This window comes from Triticum aestivum, chromosome 3D (genome assembly GCF_018294505.1).
Source record: "Triticum aestivum cultivar Chinese Spring chromosome 3D, IWGSC CS RefSeq v2.1, whole genome shotgun sequence".
Taxonomy (NCBI): Eukaryota; Viridiplantae; Streptophyta; class Magnoliopsida; order Poales; family Poaceae; genus Triticum; species Triticum aestivum.
This window is the reverse complement of record NC_057802.1, coordinates 571421775-571437488: the sequence shown is the minus strand read 5'-3', so window position 1 is coordinate 571437488 and position 15714 is coordinate 571421775. Positions and strand designations below refer to the sequence as shown.

Below are 15714 nucleotides of genomic sequence, written 5' to 3'. Positions count from 1 at the left end.
CCAGATCAAGTAATAATTCTTTGCTAATTAAAGTGTCAATGTTTAATCCATTAGTTCTAGTACTAATACACGTGCACGCATCTTAGTGTAATCCGACGGTTTGTAGGCAAGGTGCCCAGGCACGTAGGTGCCCCAAATGGCCGTCATATATATAGCTACTAGAATCTGGTTCCTGCACAAAGCTTTAATCTGGAGGTGAGGTTAGTCCTTCTCCAAGAAGCTGGCAATGGCGTCCATGTTGACGGTGCATATGAATCAAGGACAAGGGGAAACAAGCTATGCTCGCAATTCCTTTGTTCAGGTATATATATTTTGCCCTCCAGATTAACTCACTATGCTGTTTGCACCTAGCTTCCGTCGATAATTCCGTCAAGAATTTCTTCACACACGGTTGGCAACATTCTATCTATTCATATATAATAAAAAGTAAATGATGTGTTAATTAGAAGCAAGAGAATTTATATATAATAAAAAGTAAATGATGTGTTAATTAGAAGCAAGAGAATTAGGCTGAAAAATCTCACGTTAATCAGAAAATACTAACCCTTGATCTAAAAATTATAACTACAATAACCGTTCGATATGCGTAAAATATATAGCATGGTAGCCTGACCCGTGAGTCCCTAACGTGCCCTACATGGTCTCTCATGAAAAAAAACTGCCGATTACATCTCCAAGATAAAATCAGAAAATACTAATCCTTGATCTGAAACAAATGTCTTTTACATCTCCCAGTAAGAAAAAACCTAGAGAATTGCATCAGGATTGTTGAGAAATAGAAATATGTGATGAATTGTATGGGAGGAATGCCTCCCAGAAGATGTCTGTTGGGGAAGAGGTGTCTCCCAACACACCCCTTCACCATGTATATAAGGGAAAATATAAAATAGAACACCTGCACCCAGGCCCTCTCTATCTAGCCATCCATTCTTCGCATCGCGATTCGTGCAAATCGATTTCTCTTTTTTGTTTCTCTCACATAAAAGATGTCTTGAAGTTCAAACCTTTGCAGCGTGGCAAAGCTTTCCATCTAGAATCTAGGATAAATCTTGATTTATCCTAGATTCTAGATGGAAAGCTGATTTATCCTAGATTCTAGATGGAAAGCTTTGCCACGCTGCAAAGGTTTGAACTTCAAGACATCTTTTATGTGAGAGAAACAAAAAAGAGAAAATTTCATATGGAAAGTTAGTTGTATTGCACAGATTTTAAAACAATATTGGACAGCCAAGATACCAGGATCGGGGTGCAGGTGTTCTAAAAATCCACGTCCTGTATATAAGTGGGTTTCCCACATTGCAATGGAACTAGTGGATCATTTGGAGTCTTCATTTGTTCCTTTACTTTCACTCTACAACACGTTATCAGCACCTAGACTCTACCAAAAGAGTAACGCACAGGGAAAAATAATCCGGCGCGCAACGCGTGGAGACATGTCGTACTGCGGGCTTCAGCCATGAAGAGGAAGCGCCCAGCGGGCGTGGCGCGGTCCAGCGCGGCTCCCAAAAGCACGGCCGGCTCACGCACGGCGGAGGCAGCAAAGACGGACATGCATCTGCATGCATCCCTACAGGACACGGAAAAATAGATCAATCGTCTTGAAGAGAAACGGCGGCTGGCGGCAGACCGGCACGAGGCGGCGCCCATCCCGGCGTGGAGGCGCGAGATGCTACGTCGCCGGCGGCGCTAAACAGCAATCACGCGATCCACAAGCAATCGACTGACGCCAAACTTCTCTCTGAGAAAGATCGAAGGAATCGATCTTAATGGATCTGAATGCATGTCTCGTTGGTTTGTTCTTGTTTTGGTTAAACAAATACTATATGCTAATCAATTCTGTTGTGACTTCCGCATGCATCCATTGTGACAAGATCAACAGACCCAACTACGGCCACTACATCGCGATCGGCGACATCAAACCAGCGACCTGCAACCGCAGCATCCTGATGTGGTTCTCCGCATGCCGTCGGCGCAGCCGACTGGCGCGATGCGCGGTGCGGCTTCATCCAGCGCGACGGGACGGCCACGCCCTCCAGAACGGCAGCGAGGCTGGCTGTGGCAGAACGACCAGGGCAAAGACATGCATCCATCGCATGCATGCATCAGGAAATCGATTAGCAAATACTACAAATTTGATGTCTTGTGATTAAGATTAACCATCTAATTTGCGTGTAGGCGAATACTGGCAGCCAACGGTTTCCCTTGAGATTGCCATGTACGGCGCAAGGCATGACGCTCTGGAAGTCGGGGTCCGTCTGCAGTGCCCAGTGGTGAGCGATCTGGCGGCAGCCTCCTCGCGGCGGCCAACGGCGGACACCCCGTCTGGCGGTGCCCTCTGGTCCGGCGTGGCCTCGACCCCAGGGCGACCATCTCGTTTACGGTAAAGCGCTCCGGCGCGGCTGAAAATTTCCGAAAGGCAACGGTGGCTATTCCTGTCAGGGAATTGGTAACCGCACAGCAGAAGAAGAGAAGAGATATCCTCTTTTCGGTGATTTTGCAAATCAGCCTTTTTATTGTATGGAAATCAGGGATAAATCCTGACACTTTCGTTAGAATTATCCAACTTGCTGCTAAGCTCTCGGGCTTATTGAAAATTGCCCCGAGGCTTTACTATTTTCAGCACTTTAACCACATGGTTATTGATATTTGCGTTTTATGCCCCAGGCTTCAGAGCAAATATACATGATAGACCACAGGGTGTTGCTGAATTGCGTAATAATTAATTATACATCATTTTACATCATGTAAAATGACCATTTGAGGCCCCTAAGTCCTCATATATGTTGCACAAGTATGTTTATACTTCTGCATTTATTCGTATTACATGAGTAATACTCTTGCAAAGCAATATATTGATTCCATTATTGGCAAGAATATGGAACTTGCTTGCAAATTTGGGAAACATAAGGTAGAGAAGTGTATGAAATTGCCTGACTATGTCAAATTTACATTTGTCACAAGGAATCGACAAATGGCATGTACTGCTTAATTGCAGATTATCCAATGTTATTGTGAGGTCTATATTATGTCATTTTGACATAATGACTACCTTCAATTGCACACAACTTATGGATTGCATTATGGCAACGAATCATTTTCGTTCACAACTGCGAGGTCTACATCATCATGTGGTGATTACCTTCAATGTGTTTTAATTAACACAAGGTTGTGGGAAGCTCCATAAGAGTGAGGTCTACACTACTTACTAGTGATTATCTCCATGTGTTCAAAGAAAAAATGAAGGCACAACACTTATGACATAGCCATTATGAGGCCTACACTGTTGGTGCCTACCTTCGTAATGTTTTTCCATATATGTGTTAATTTCATAGCATTTGTCATTGGTTGTGACTATAGTGTCGCATACTCCATCAGGAGATGAATCCAAGACATTTGTGGCGAATATATCGCACATTGTGCTATGAAGAGAATTATGCAAAATGCTTGCATATTTTGATGATTACCTTCCACGAGAACACAACTTATAAGATGTAATCATAGCAACGAGATAAATTTCGTGCACAACTGAGAGGTTTATGCCACTTCATGGTAATTTCCTTCATGTGTTTTAAATAACATAAGGTTGTGGAGGCTATGATCGGTTGAAATTGTCCATAAGAGTGAGGCACCACTAGGTGGTTGATTACCTCTATGTGTTTTATGGGAATTAAAGGTTTATCCTTTCTGAGGTGACTACACTTAATTTGAAGATCTACACCACATAGTGGTTATTATCTTACTGTGGAAGGCTTTGCCCTATGGGTCACTAAGAATCACCATGATCATGATTATGTTTAGCCATAACATTTTCATCCTACTTAATTTACTGAAGGTAAATATATTGCATGAGAATTTCATGCAACATATGGCTGACCTTTTTGTAAAGGAAATGGTATGAGATGACATTTGGTGGCAGTAACTATTTAACATGGGTCATGAACATTAAAGATTTTGTCGACCTGGAGCCTTGTTGCCACAGAAACTCCACCTGCATAAAATGTCATGGCTATTTATAAATAGCTAAGAATATGCATTTGTGTGTCATCGCAATGGCTTGGTTCTCAAACTGAGTATGTAATGGATGATGAATATCCATTTTCCCTTTGAGCCTTCATTGAGGCGAGATATATTGTTATAATCATCACATGAATTATTATTCGTTCGTTCTCAGGACTTCGAGTCTGTTGAGACTTATAATTCTGTTGTCTATAAATCAACACTAAGTTGAGATTACGTGATAAGGCAGTGTCAGATCTTGATCTGATTGTATGTCCTTACTACACTTTACATTCTCCTATGATGGTAAAAGAAATAACATCTTTATTTCAGGGTAAAAATATTATGAACTTCTTGTGAAGAATCAACTGGGTACACCCCAACGGGTGCTATACCATTACCTAAAATTTGTGCTAGTGCTTACAGTACTAAGCAATTTTGTGGTTAGAGAACCACGAGGAGTTGAACGTAAAGTGGAGAAAAAAGACAAGCAGAAATGGAGTGTATATCTCGCAAAAGAATGGATCATTTAAACGAAATGATCACAATGACAAACTCTCAAGTTTGTCAAAGTGGTGGTTGTACGAAATATCGTACCAATGATTACCAGTTGGTCAAGTATTGGGTTAATCATACCACCGGATCACTTGAGGCAAATGATTTTAATGGGATAAGTTTGAAGTTCTACTTCAAAAGGAAACAACCAGAAAATATTCTTGCATGATAGAAGGCGAATGGACTCCTCTATATTGATGATATGCTTGTGGAATGATATTCCCAAGACATTTTGGAGATCTCGTATAATCTCCTATTTATCCCTAAATATCATTAGTCTATAATTGTACTACTACATGTAGTATAAATTGCAACATCTTGTCCCTCGGACATGATAGTTGAGATAATTGAAGTGTATGAATTAGTTCATACTCAATCTTGTTGCATACATAATAATTTTTCCTCCTTTATCATCACGATATTGGACGATTAGAGAAATTATTAACAATTCTGTTGGCCACATCTTGTCAAGTTGCAATATTCCCAACAATCATCAGATTGTTTTGTGCACTACATGTGACATTGGGGAATTAATTTTAAGGCAAACTCACCTTAAAATTTGAAATGAGCCAGCCAATGCATTCAAGAATGCCTTTGGATTATTCACCATTATCCGGGTTATGTTGGTACTTCATGGTGTTCATAGACGCATCTAGAAGATGGTCTTAGATGTGTATTCCACACAAAACCATGTGTTTACTGAATTAATTGCTCAAATTGACGAATTTAGAGAAAATTATCCTAACGTGGGATAATTCTATTGGAATAGAAATGTCATTGAAGTTGATTCACGAGCATTCAATGGTTATATTCAGTATATAGTACATAACCAAAATGGTTTGGCTTGATCTCTTATCAAAGAGATTCAATATTGCTTGGCCAATGTTGCAGAATTGTGATTTACCAACATTTTTTTGATGGTAACATGCGGTCTCACACTCCGCATATTTGGTCTAAATAAGATCAAATGATACTGCACCCCCTTGCAGTTTGTACGTGGAAATAAGTGAAGTATTTCCCATCTGCGGTAATTCGGTTGCATACCGATATCACCACACCAGCGTATATCATGGGCCTTCACATATGGTTGGGATCTATGTGAGGAATAACTATGGTATGGTCGTTAATCCGTCGAATACCTTAACCTTATGAAGGGAGTTATTTGCAGCCCATACACTGACTGCTTTTGCAATAAGAACATTTTTTGGCATTAGGGGGAGATATGTACCACAAAGAATGCCAGGAAGTGGATAATAAATGTCATAGACATTTTGTCCACGTACTTAATTAAGATTTTGAACTTGAGGTTCAGGTTATGAGAAATTTGCAGCATATTGCAAATAATCTGCCAAGTATATTTACTGATGACAAAGGTGTCACTATGGTCAAGTACTAGAACGATTGGAGGTACCTAATAAACCACTCGTCTCCCTAGATGAGAGTAAGAGGGGGAGAATTCTGGTTGCATGAGATTAAGTTCTCATATGTTTCAGTGGAAACAGAGGAGATTGACCACTCCATCAGTAAATATGATTCAACCTTGGGTTGAATGACACTTGAGGGATGCGCGACATCCAAAGTCCAACACATATGTGCACACAGTTTTAGGTGTTGGGACATCGAAACACCTTGACTCTATTGTCGTGGGAAATCACAAGGAGTTAAGGGGCATAATAAGAATTCCACAATGATATTGATTCATGAGAATCGTATATGAGTAAGTCTACATATGTCGACATAAAATTCTTCTCGAGAATTGCTAGAATCCTTTTGGGCCCTGAACCAAATCCATGGAGAGTGTTATTGCACTTATATTGGTTCAAATGAAAGGAAGCAATTAAGGAAGAGTGGCACTCGCTCATCAAAGAGAGGTATTTACCAATGTAAAACCTGCTCCTCATAAGTATCTTCGAGAGGGAAGAGAAGTGAATTTTTGTTTGGAAACAAAAATAAATGAGGTGGTGAGAAAGCGAGGCTTGTAGCACAAGGGTTTTTCGCAGAGACCCAACATCGGTTACGATGTAGCATACCTTCTTAGTATGAGTGGAATTATATTTCGATACTGAATGTTAATGGCAGTATAGATCCATACGGTTGATGTATGTAATGTCTACATACTCCAGTGGGTCAATTAGTTTGGATGTATATATTAAAGTCATTGAATGACTTAATATTCTGAATCCAAAGGTAAATCGCAACATGCATGTGTGGAACTTCTGAAGTCATTCTATGACTTGAAGTAGTCGGAGAATTGTGTGGTGCAACCGACTAAGTGGGTTATTCCTTGACAAGGATTACTCTCATACTAATGATTGTTGACGTGTATTCATGAAGAAATCCTGGGTTGGATTTTACATCACCTTAATTTGTGGTGTCGATGAGCTTATCATCAAAGTCTGTATAAGACATGAAATACACAAAATCATGTTAAGACGGATATTTGGGTTAAACCAAATTATGCTAAATTTATGACTTGAGCATATCCCCCTAAGATATCAGTCTTCATATATCTGAAAGTATTGGAGAAGTTCAATATGGATATATTATATCAAAGACACATATGGTCATATTATACCTAATATGGGATACAAATCCTTGAGACATAGGGCAGATGGTGAAGTGATAGAGGAGCATGAATTGCCATATCTAAATACCATCGAAGCACTCATATATCTTGCAAAATATGTCAGGCCTGACACTATAGTTTTTGGCAATTTATTGAGAGTGCAATTCCCTGAAAGGTATAAGGTTTGTGTAAGGAATATCCTGGGATATATCCAGAGCACGAAGGGTCTTGATCAATTTCATTCGGAAAATCAAGATGGGACCATGGTTTGATATATTGATAGTGGCTAATTATCTGATCCCACAATGCCATATCGTTTGCTGGAAGAGTACTTTGAAGGAAGTATTAAGAATAGACTCTAAATGAGTCCTTCCAATGATCATTCTATTTCATTTGAAGCATAAGAAAATGTGGATGACTTCATAGAATGATTGGCCACATGTGAATCCTGTGGAGATTATCATTATCTACCAAGATAATGTCACTTGTATTGCTTATGGGTTATATTTATCCTTGTGAATTACAGAAATGTAATAGGATAATATGCAAACAGATTATTGTGATATTCACAATATCTCTATCAATGTTTACATTCCAGAACTAGGTTCGTGGAATTGGTATGAGATATTCTTGAGGTTTGCAAAGTTCAGGGGGAATAAAATCCCAAGTTATAACCCGTTGGTGATCCTCAAATCACTCATATTGTACTCTTTTTCCCTTTATGAGTTTTCCATGATGGTTTCTCATATAAGGTTTTTAACGAGACAATATAAATACAAGTGCGGATATATGCCATATTGGTTTCTCCTTATATTTTTTCCACTGGGTTTTAAAGGAGTTTTTGATGGCATATTATTATAAGGTTTCTCCTCAATTTTCCCCACGGGGTTTTTGGAGTAGTTTTCAGTTTGCAATATACATATAACAAATTGATCAAGGGGGAGTGTTGAGAAATAGAAATATGTGATCAATTGTATGGGAGGGATGCCTCCCAGAAGATGTCTGTTGGGGAAGAGGTGTCTCCCCAACACACCCCTTCACCATGTATATAAGTGGGTTTCCCACATTGCAATGGAACTAGTGGATCATTTGGACTCTTCATTTGTTCCTTTACTTTCACTCTACAACAAGGATCTCTTGGTCCAGCAAGGGCAGTGGCATAATCCTCCAGACCCCAATGAATGTGGTGATAACCTCGCTGACTTTCAGGATTTCTCCGGGACTTTGCCGTGACGGCAGAGACCTCCTCCTCCCACACGGGGCAAAACAATCTGACGTGGCGGGACTAGAAGCTCGGCGACGCACAGCCTGCGGGGCTGCCGCCACAGGGCGGCCTAACCGCCTACCCTTAGCCTTCGTGTGGTGGTGTTCCAGGGACGTGTTGGAAAAGAGGCATCATGTCTTCATATGATCTATTAGGCGGCGGCCACAGACGAGGCCACGACGTCGCAGATCTTCCCAAGCTACAGTTACATGAGGGGCATGGCGAGCAATAATCTCTTAGGCGGTGGCCACAGACGAAGCCATAACGTTGCAGATCTTCCCAAGCTACAGTTACATGAGCGGCGTGGCAAGCATTGATTGCCAAGCTACAAGAAGCAGATCTTGCACATGGCGTATAAGACGCATGCCTTGCAAGCTGTAAGACTGGAGCGTCACTTGCCCCTGGCATCTAGCAAAGACGAACTGGCACATACCTTTGGTAAGTCCTCATTGCATGCTTGAATTTTCCATTACCAGTAGCTGGCTTGAACACATGTACGTTGGAAAGGATTTACTGTTCACCTTGCTAATAACTGCGAAAAGGATTGTAAAAGGTCTATCCAAGGTAGCAAAAGCTCTATGTTCTATCAACTATTTCATATGTACCATAAGATTATGAATGATGTATACATCTGGGAAGCATCAGCATCCCATCTGCATCATCCACGTATCGGTAGGAAATTTATTATCGGGATGCAAGTCTGATCTCTGCACAATGTACAGTAATATAGGGACATATATTTCCTTTTACAAACAACATACCTAGACAATGGAAAATAGCACAACCTTACCCTTCCTAGGTATATATTTGCTAATTCTGAGTCACCTGAGAGTCCCTTATTTCCCGGTCGGTGAGAGTTCTCAATCCAACATTTACATTCATGTCAGATTCCCCACTTTTGTAACTGATAAACTTGTCTACAATTGTTTTTTCACTAGATGACTAAATTGATGCATGGACGCGCATGAACATATTTTTAGATATGTATGAAAAATTGGTAAAGTCAACTAAGAAATAATGTTTTCTCAGCCAACCAACAATAGTCAGATCGTTCTACTTTATTTGCAATATATATGAGTACATTATTATACCAAGATGAATACCTTTTTGATCGGGACGAACAAAAGGTAAAAGTCAACTGAGAAATAAAGATTTTCTGCATCGACCAAGCTGTAGACGGACCCTTATTATAATCATTAAATTTTACTAGGATATAGGTATAGAGTATATAATTACATATGAATGACTTTCAGGAAGACATATTTATTTTCCAAATGATATACAATCGTATCAAGCTTTATTTATATAACATCTAACTTTATTAAGAAAATATATTATATATATAAAGTAATTGGCAGGTTAACTAGAAAAAGAGAATTAGGCTAGACATTACCAAAATAAATAGAAAACATCCAGCCATCAATTTTGTTAATTAATCAATGATAGTCCATGGATTTCCCCTTCAATGCCCACCCGTGGAGACATTAAACCCAGATTAGTTTTTTTTTTTTATATAATACTCCGTGAAGACATCATATGCCCTAGATTTTTTTTTTCTTTGTATGATCCTTTTCTACGTACAAGTCTAGGTCTATCTTCTTTCCTCCATCAAGCGAACACCTAAAAGAGAGTTCAAAAAAAAAAGCGAACACCTAAAAGAAATCGAATTCCTCTTTCTGCGCTGCGCAAGACTCCATTTTTCCTTCGCCCCATGGTACAACGTCCGTCCCATCAATTGCCATATACCCTTCTCATAGCTCGGTCTATTACTTGCGCATCTGCTCGGACGTACTCTGTAGAAGGACAGCTGCCAATCAATGCTCTGAACGGAGAGAATTCCCACGAGAGACCAAGTTTTGTTTTCGCATGTGTGTGTTTCCGGCCGGCCGCAAATCAATCAGCTTGCTAACTGTACCGTATACGTGCGTACATACGTGCTATGGCTGAAAGAGTTAATTCAGGTGTGAGACCAAGTTTACGTGCATGCGTGTTTTCGCTCGGCGGCTAATCAATCATCTAGCTAGACCAAGTTACGGATGCATGTGTATTTCTGGCCGACCACAAATTAATCACAATTTTTATAGTAGGCAGAGTTAATATATGAGTAAGACCTAAGTTTTAGGTAGCGTGGTTAGCTTTGCATAGGAAGAACTAATCAGCTTTGTTGCTTTCTATCTACGCGCATGTTGAGGCCAGTTCAATCCTTCCATCCATGGAGCGCCTTAGACGTGTGTCTTTGGCCATGCGGTTACTTTGTACAAGGCCAGCACAATTTTTCCTGTTGGTGCCATGATTACCCTAGATCCTTCATCACCAAGCTAAGCTGCACTTTTAACTTATGTCTGATTAGGGATATCAGTAGTATTTCAGTTATAGCAAAACATTTCTGCCTCATGTTATTGATTGTGGGAGCCTGATAAAAAGATGATGATCCCATCCGAACCTCTGTTCTTTAGTACGATATAAAGCAAAATTCCTTATATACATCAACCAATATTTGAATGTGTTTACAAGCCAGGGGTATATGATGGTCTTTTCTCCTTTTCAGTTGATACATAGTTTCTTTTCAGTTTTTCCTTTCACCTCACAATTTCATCAAAGGTCGCACTTGCCTACCCAGCTCAAATAATATTTAAATTTCATTTATGCTAATTGCTTTGATAACGATGGCAATTGTATCACACTTTTGTTGTACGGTACAATGAAATACGGAACTACATCATTATATGACAACAGTGACATAATTAAACCTTGGTACCCCTCTCTTCATTACAGTACACCAGTCAGGTTTGCAAGCCATCCATGGTAGTCCAAGAGCTATTGTTTTGTTTCTAAAATCACCAAGGAAGGTCTAACCACTTAAACGACATCTACATATGTATGCAGATCTCAATGCTTTGTTAGTTGGTTAACACAGAAACTATCGAGCTATGTGATTTATACATAATAGTTTAGTCTGCATCCTAGAAAACTACGCACTCTCTTCTCTCTTTTATAGTTATTGACATGTACTTCTCGCTTTTGTGAACAAGAAAAAAATCTGTTTATAATGAAAAACTGCGAGTTTTCCTTTTGGATTACTTCACATCTCTGCACCTATTTTACGAGATTGATCAAATAATACATATATAATAGTGGTTATAACCCCTGTTCACAAAGTAGTGTTAACACATAATATTCATAGAGTAAATAACAGTACACAGAGCGCCTCATAAGTGTTAATTTTATGCAACTTATGCTATTGTTACAACTAGAACATGTGAAATTCCTTCACCATGGAGGAGCCAATATTAAACTATACTTAATTTTTTATCTATATGATATTAGAGTTACAAACCTACATCCTTGATTTTAGTTATCTTGTACCAATTATCACTGAATTATTGATTTAAATCATTCAATACAAACCTCATCAGCTAGGAATTTGATTACTGGGTAGAGTTTAAAGATATCATTGGAAAATCATGTATTTCATCCTTACATATTTTGTCCCATAGTTTGCAGGAGATTGGTTAGTCATTTTTATTTATAAGCTTTAAAGGGCAATTACTTTATGTATTTTGCAAAAACCAAAATAAATCAGTAGTCTGCTAAAAAGTGGTAGTTTTTCAGATGCGTGCCTTCTTTTATTTCCCAAGGTCTGTTTCATGCATTACATAACTCTTTAAGTTACATTGTACCCAAGCATGGATCTCTAAGGATCAGTACATCTTTTTTGATTTTCAGAAAAAAAAGTGAAAAGACCAAGCTACATTATATGGCTATATGAATTCGCCAAAACGTATCATACGTATGGACTATGGAGTTGGTTGGTAGTGATGGTACTTTACATGATGGATTTACGTATCTTTTGTTTGATTTCCCATTTGATGGGTTAAACCTAAATATCACTAAAAGTGATACTTCTGTTTGGAAAGCACTGTAAATACTACTAGCTCATAATAGGTATTGCCTGATCAGACACCCTTCACAAATTCTTTAATGCGCCAATATGAAAAGCTCAGGAGTTATCAATACAACATGATTACATGAATCCATATGTAGGTTTCCAGAAGCCTAATCTGAATGGTATATCTCCAGTAAATAACTGTGATGATCATTGAAACATTGATAAAACAAATAACAATCTGATGGAGCCATACGAACTTACAACTTTAATGCCCCTGATTGTGTTTCTACTAGAACAATTGTTTTACCTTAAGATCTCTTTGCATATAGGTTAAGGCCAAGCAGACTAGTGAAATGCATGTAAATAACCATAATTTCATTAATTTCCATATATACATAACTAGCAAATATTATTTGTACACATGTCGACAACTATAGGTAAATATGTAATTTCTACATAGCTCCTAAGAAATTTGTCTATGCCTACAAAAACGAGTAACACATACTTATTATATAACATGTAGGTGCATGATTAATGTGAAACATATATATTCAAAATAAATAAAAATTAATTGAGCAATGGATTCAATAATGAAGAAATATATTTACTGTAATGTGCATAACATGTAGGTACATGATTAATGTGAAATATATATGTCCAAATGTCAACAAGAAAAGGAAATATATCTAAGACGAACTTTTGCTTATGAAAAAGCTTCATTTTGTAACTGTAACCAAATTTGACACAAATTTTCTGTAGGCAAACCAAACATATATTCTCAATGCAAAGGGCTAATATAGACTACACAAATTGCATTAAAAGCATCATTTAGTAACTGTAACCAATTTTGACCCAAATTTTCTATAGGCAAACCAAACATATATTCTCAACACATAGGGCTAATATAGACTACATAAATTGCATTTGTAAAATCCTAGCCCGCACATCGAGCTGGCCACTTTGCTAGTTTAAAGAAGAATGAGAACATTATAAAGATCACATTTGATAAAGAACACTGCACCTCGATTACAGAATGGTGAGCAGAAGAGGATGAAGCCCCTGATAGAAGCGGCCGTCATTGATTTATGCCCCGGCACTAGCACCTTCTTGCCCACAAAGATGGTGATTGCGGACCTGGGTTGCTCCTCTGGTCCAAACGCGATAGCGCTAGTCTCGATCGCCGTCGAGGCCATCCACAATCACTGCCACCAGTTCTTACAGCCACCTCCTGAAGTGTCTGTGCTTCTCAACGACCTGCCTGACAACGACTTCAACATTGTGGTGAAGAACCTAGTCACGCTACGCCGAAGCAGCAACGATACCATTGTCATGACCGGTGTTTTACCGGGGTCGTTTTACGAGAGGCTCTTCACTAGTGGTTCCTTGCATCTTGTCTTCTCGTCCAACAGCCTGCATTGGCTCTCCAAGGTGTGTGTTTAAAACTGCTCGTTGGATTGATCGATTGCTTTTCTAGTTGGTTTTGTAAGCAAAACCTCATCTCTACAGGCTCCTGAAGATCTAATAAGGAACCAGATCCCGGCGTATAACATTGATGAGCATACAAGGCTTGAAAGGCGTCCTATGGTCCTTCAGGCTTATGCACAATAGTTCAGAAAAGATTTTACATGTTTCCTTAAGCTGAGGGCCAAAGAAATGATCCCAGGAGGCCGGATGGTTGTTTCCCTTGTAGGGAGGGATTCTGATGTAGTCACCCCCGAATTCTCTCACCTCTGCGTATTCGTAGCTCAGATTCTAAGCGTCATGGTCTCAGAGGTACAATATTTTCTAGCAATGCATTTTTATAATTTTATAACAAACGCTGAGTATTTGACCTCCGGATATTTTGGTATGCTTTTGACCGGGTGTAATCGACAAAGCAAAGTGTGACTCTTTCTATTTGCCTGTGTATGAACCTTCCAACAAAGAGCTGAGGGAGATCATCCAAGATGAAGCCTCGTTTTCAATCACTGAGATGCAGGCGAACAACCCTTTTGTCGGTCTGGACAGCGCACTTGTGGTCCCAAGCAGGTTTGCTAGTGTGACCAGAGCCATATTTGAGCCGATAATAGTCCTTCATCTTGGAGAAGTCATGGATGAATTCGTGAGGACCTTGGAGCAACGCTGGAGCTTGGAAGGCAGCTTGCGATTCGAACATGACAAAAGCCCACGACCAATGCTGGTATCCCTCAAGAAGGCATGACTAGGCACACCGGTTACTCTAGTTCTTTGTGGCGGTGCCACGAAGATAGAGAGTTTGGTGTCCTCACAGATTTGATATTTCGAATCTGATGAGTTTATGTTATTGTGTCACATGTTGCTTTTGTTGGTTTGATCTGTGTGTAGTTGGAATCTTTCCACGACATTTTGGTGAAGTTTTTGTTATTCAACGACCTGCACTTCTAGGGAATAATCCCCGGCCCAAGCACACTCGTCGCTCGCGGCTTCCCATCTTTTTGGATGGCTGGCTCAAGGGCCTTTCAGACACCTTTATTGGTAATTGAGTCTGTGCATGTGAATGAGTAGCAGTAATGTTGCTCCCGTCCAACTGCAGTCTCTTTACTGAAGTCAAGGCGGCATTTCATCTTGCAAAGATTGATAGCATGGAGAAAATGTCTTCAAGATATTTTGTTATAATTCTTAGTTGTGAGAGCTATTTTGTTATTTCTTGAATCTTAGATCCAAAGCAATGTACCTGTAATGGTTTTGAGAATGAATTAAGTTACATGTGTCTTTCTAAAAAAAAGGTTAACCGATGTGTCTCCCTGCTTTCTTGATTTCTTCAAGATACACTGCATCTGATGAGAACCTCCAGTTGCCTTGTCTCTGGCATCCTAATGGTTGGTACGTTAAACTTATTACGCCTTAACAGGTTTCAAAGTAGGTGTAACGCATGCACAAGTGCAACAAGTGGCGTGCAATTAAGTTGGAAGAGGCCTCAAGGTAACTTTCAGGCCAGTCTTTGATGTGGCAGCGTCTCCCTGGGTCCTTCAGGCCAACCGCATCAAAGGGGGATTCTGCTTCTGGCTTTGTTTCATATCTGTTGTCTGTAGTTTAGCGACTGGGGGCAAGAACAGTTTTCTACTGCTATTGCCACCATTTTGGTTCTGCATGCCTGATAGCGCGGCTCAACTATGTGCTTCGTTTTTTCTATTTAGAGATGAAGTATGTGGGGTGTTCCCATGTTCTAGCTTTTCCGGCCCTTTTTATCACTTTTGAGTGTTCAGTGTTGACAGTGTGTGACACGTGGCAGCATACCACGGATTGACAGGCAACCAGCTGGTTTGATATTGGAATGCCAAATGTTTGGGCGAACCTACTGGTTGGTTGCTAAATTTGGCAACCTTCAAGTTGTCCATTCTTTTTGGTAAGTTTCAGTATTGCCGAATATTGGCTTGTGTAAAAACATTAGCTAACAAATTTTTGCTTGCAAGTCCAGCACTGCCC

At 39.6% G+C, this 15714-nt stretch overlaps 1 pseudogene; it reads left to right on the top strand.

Moving 5' to 3' along the window:
* Positions 1-226: 226 nt before the first annotated feature.
* LOC123075529 (probable jasmonic acid carboxyl methyltransferase 2) lies at positions 227-14470 on the top strand (annotated as a pseudogene).
* The last annotated feature ends 1244 nt before the right edge of the window (positions 14471-15714 follow it).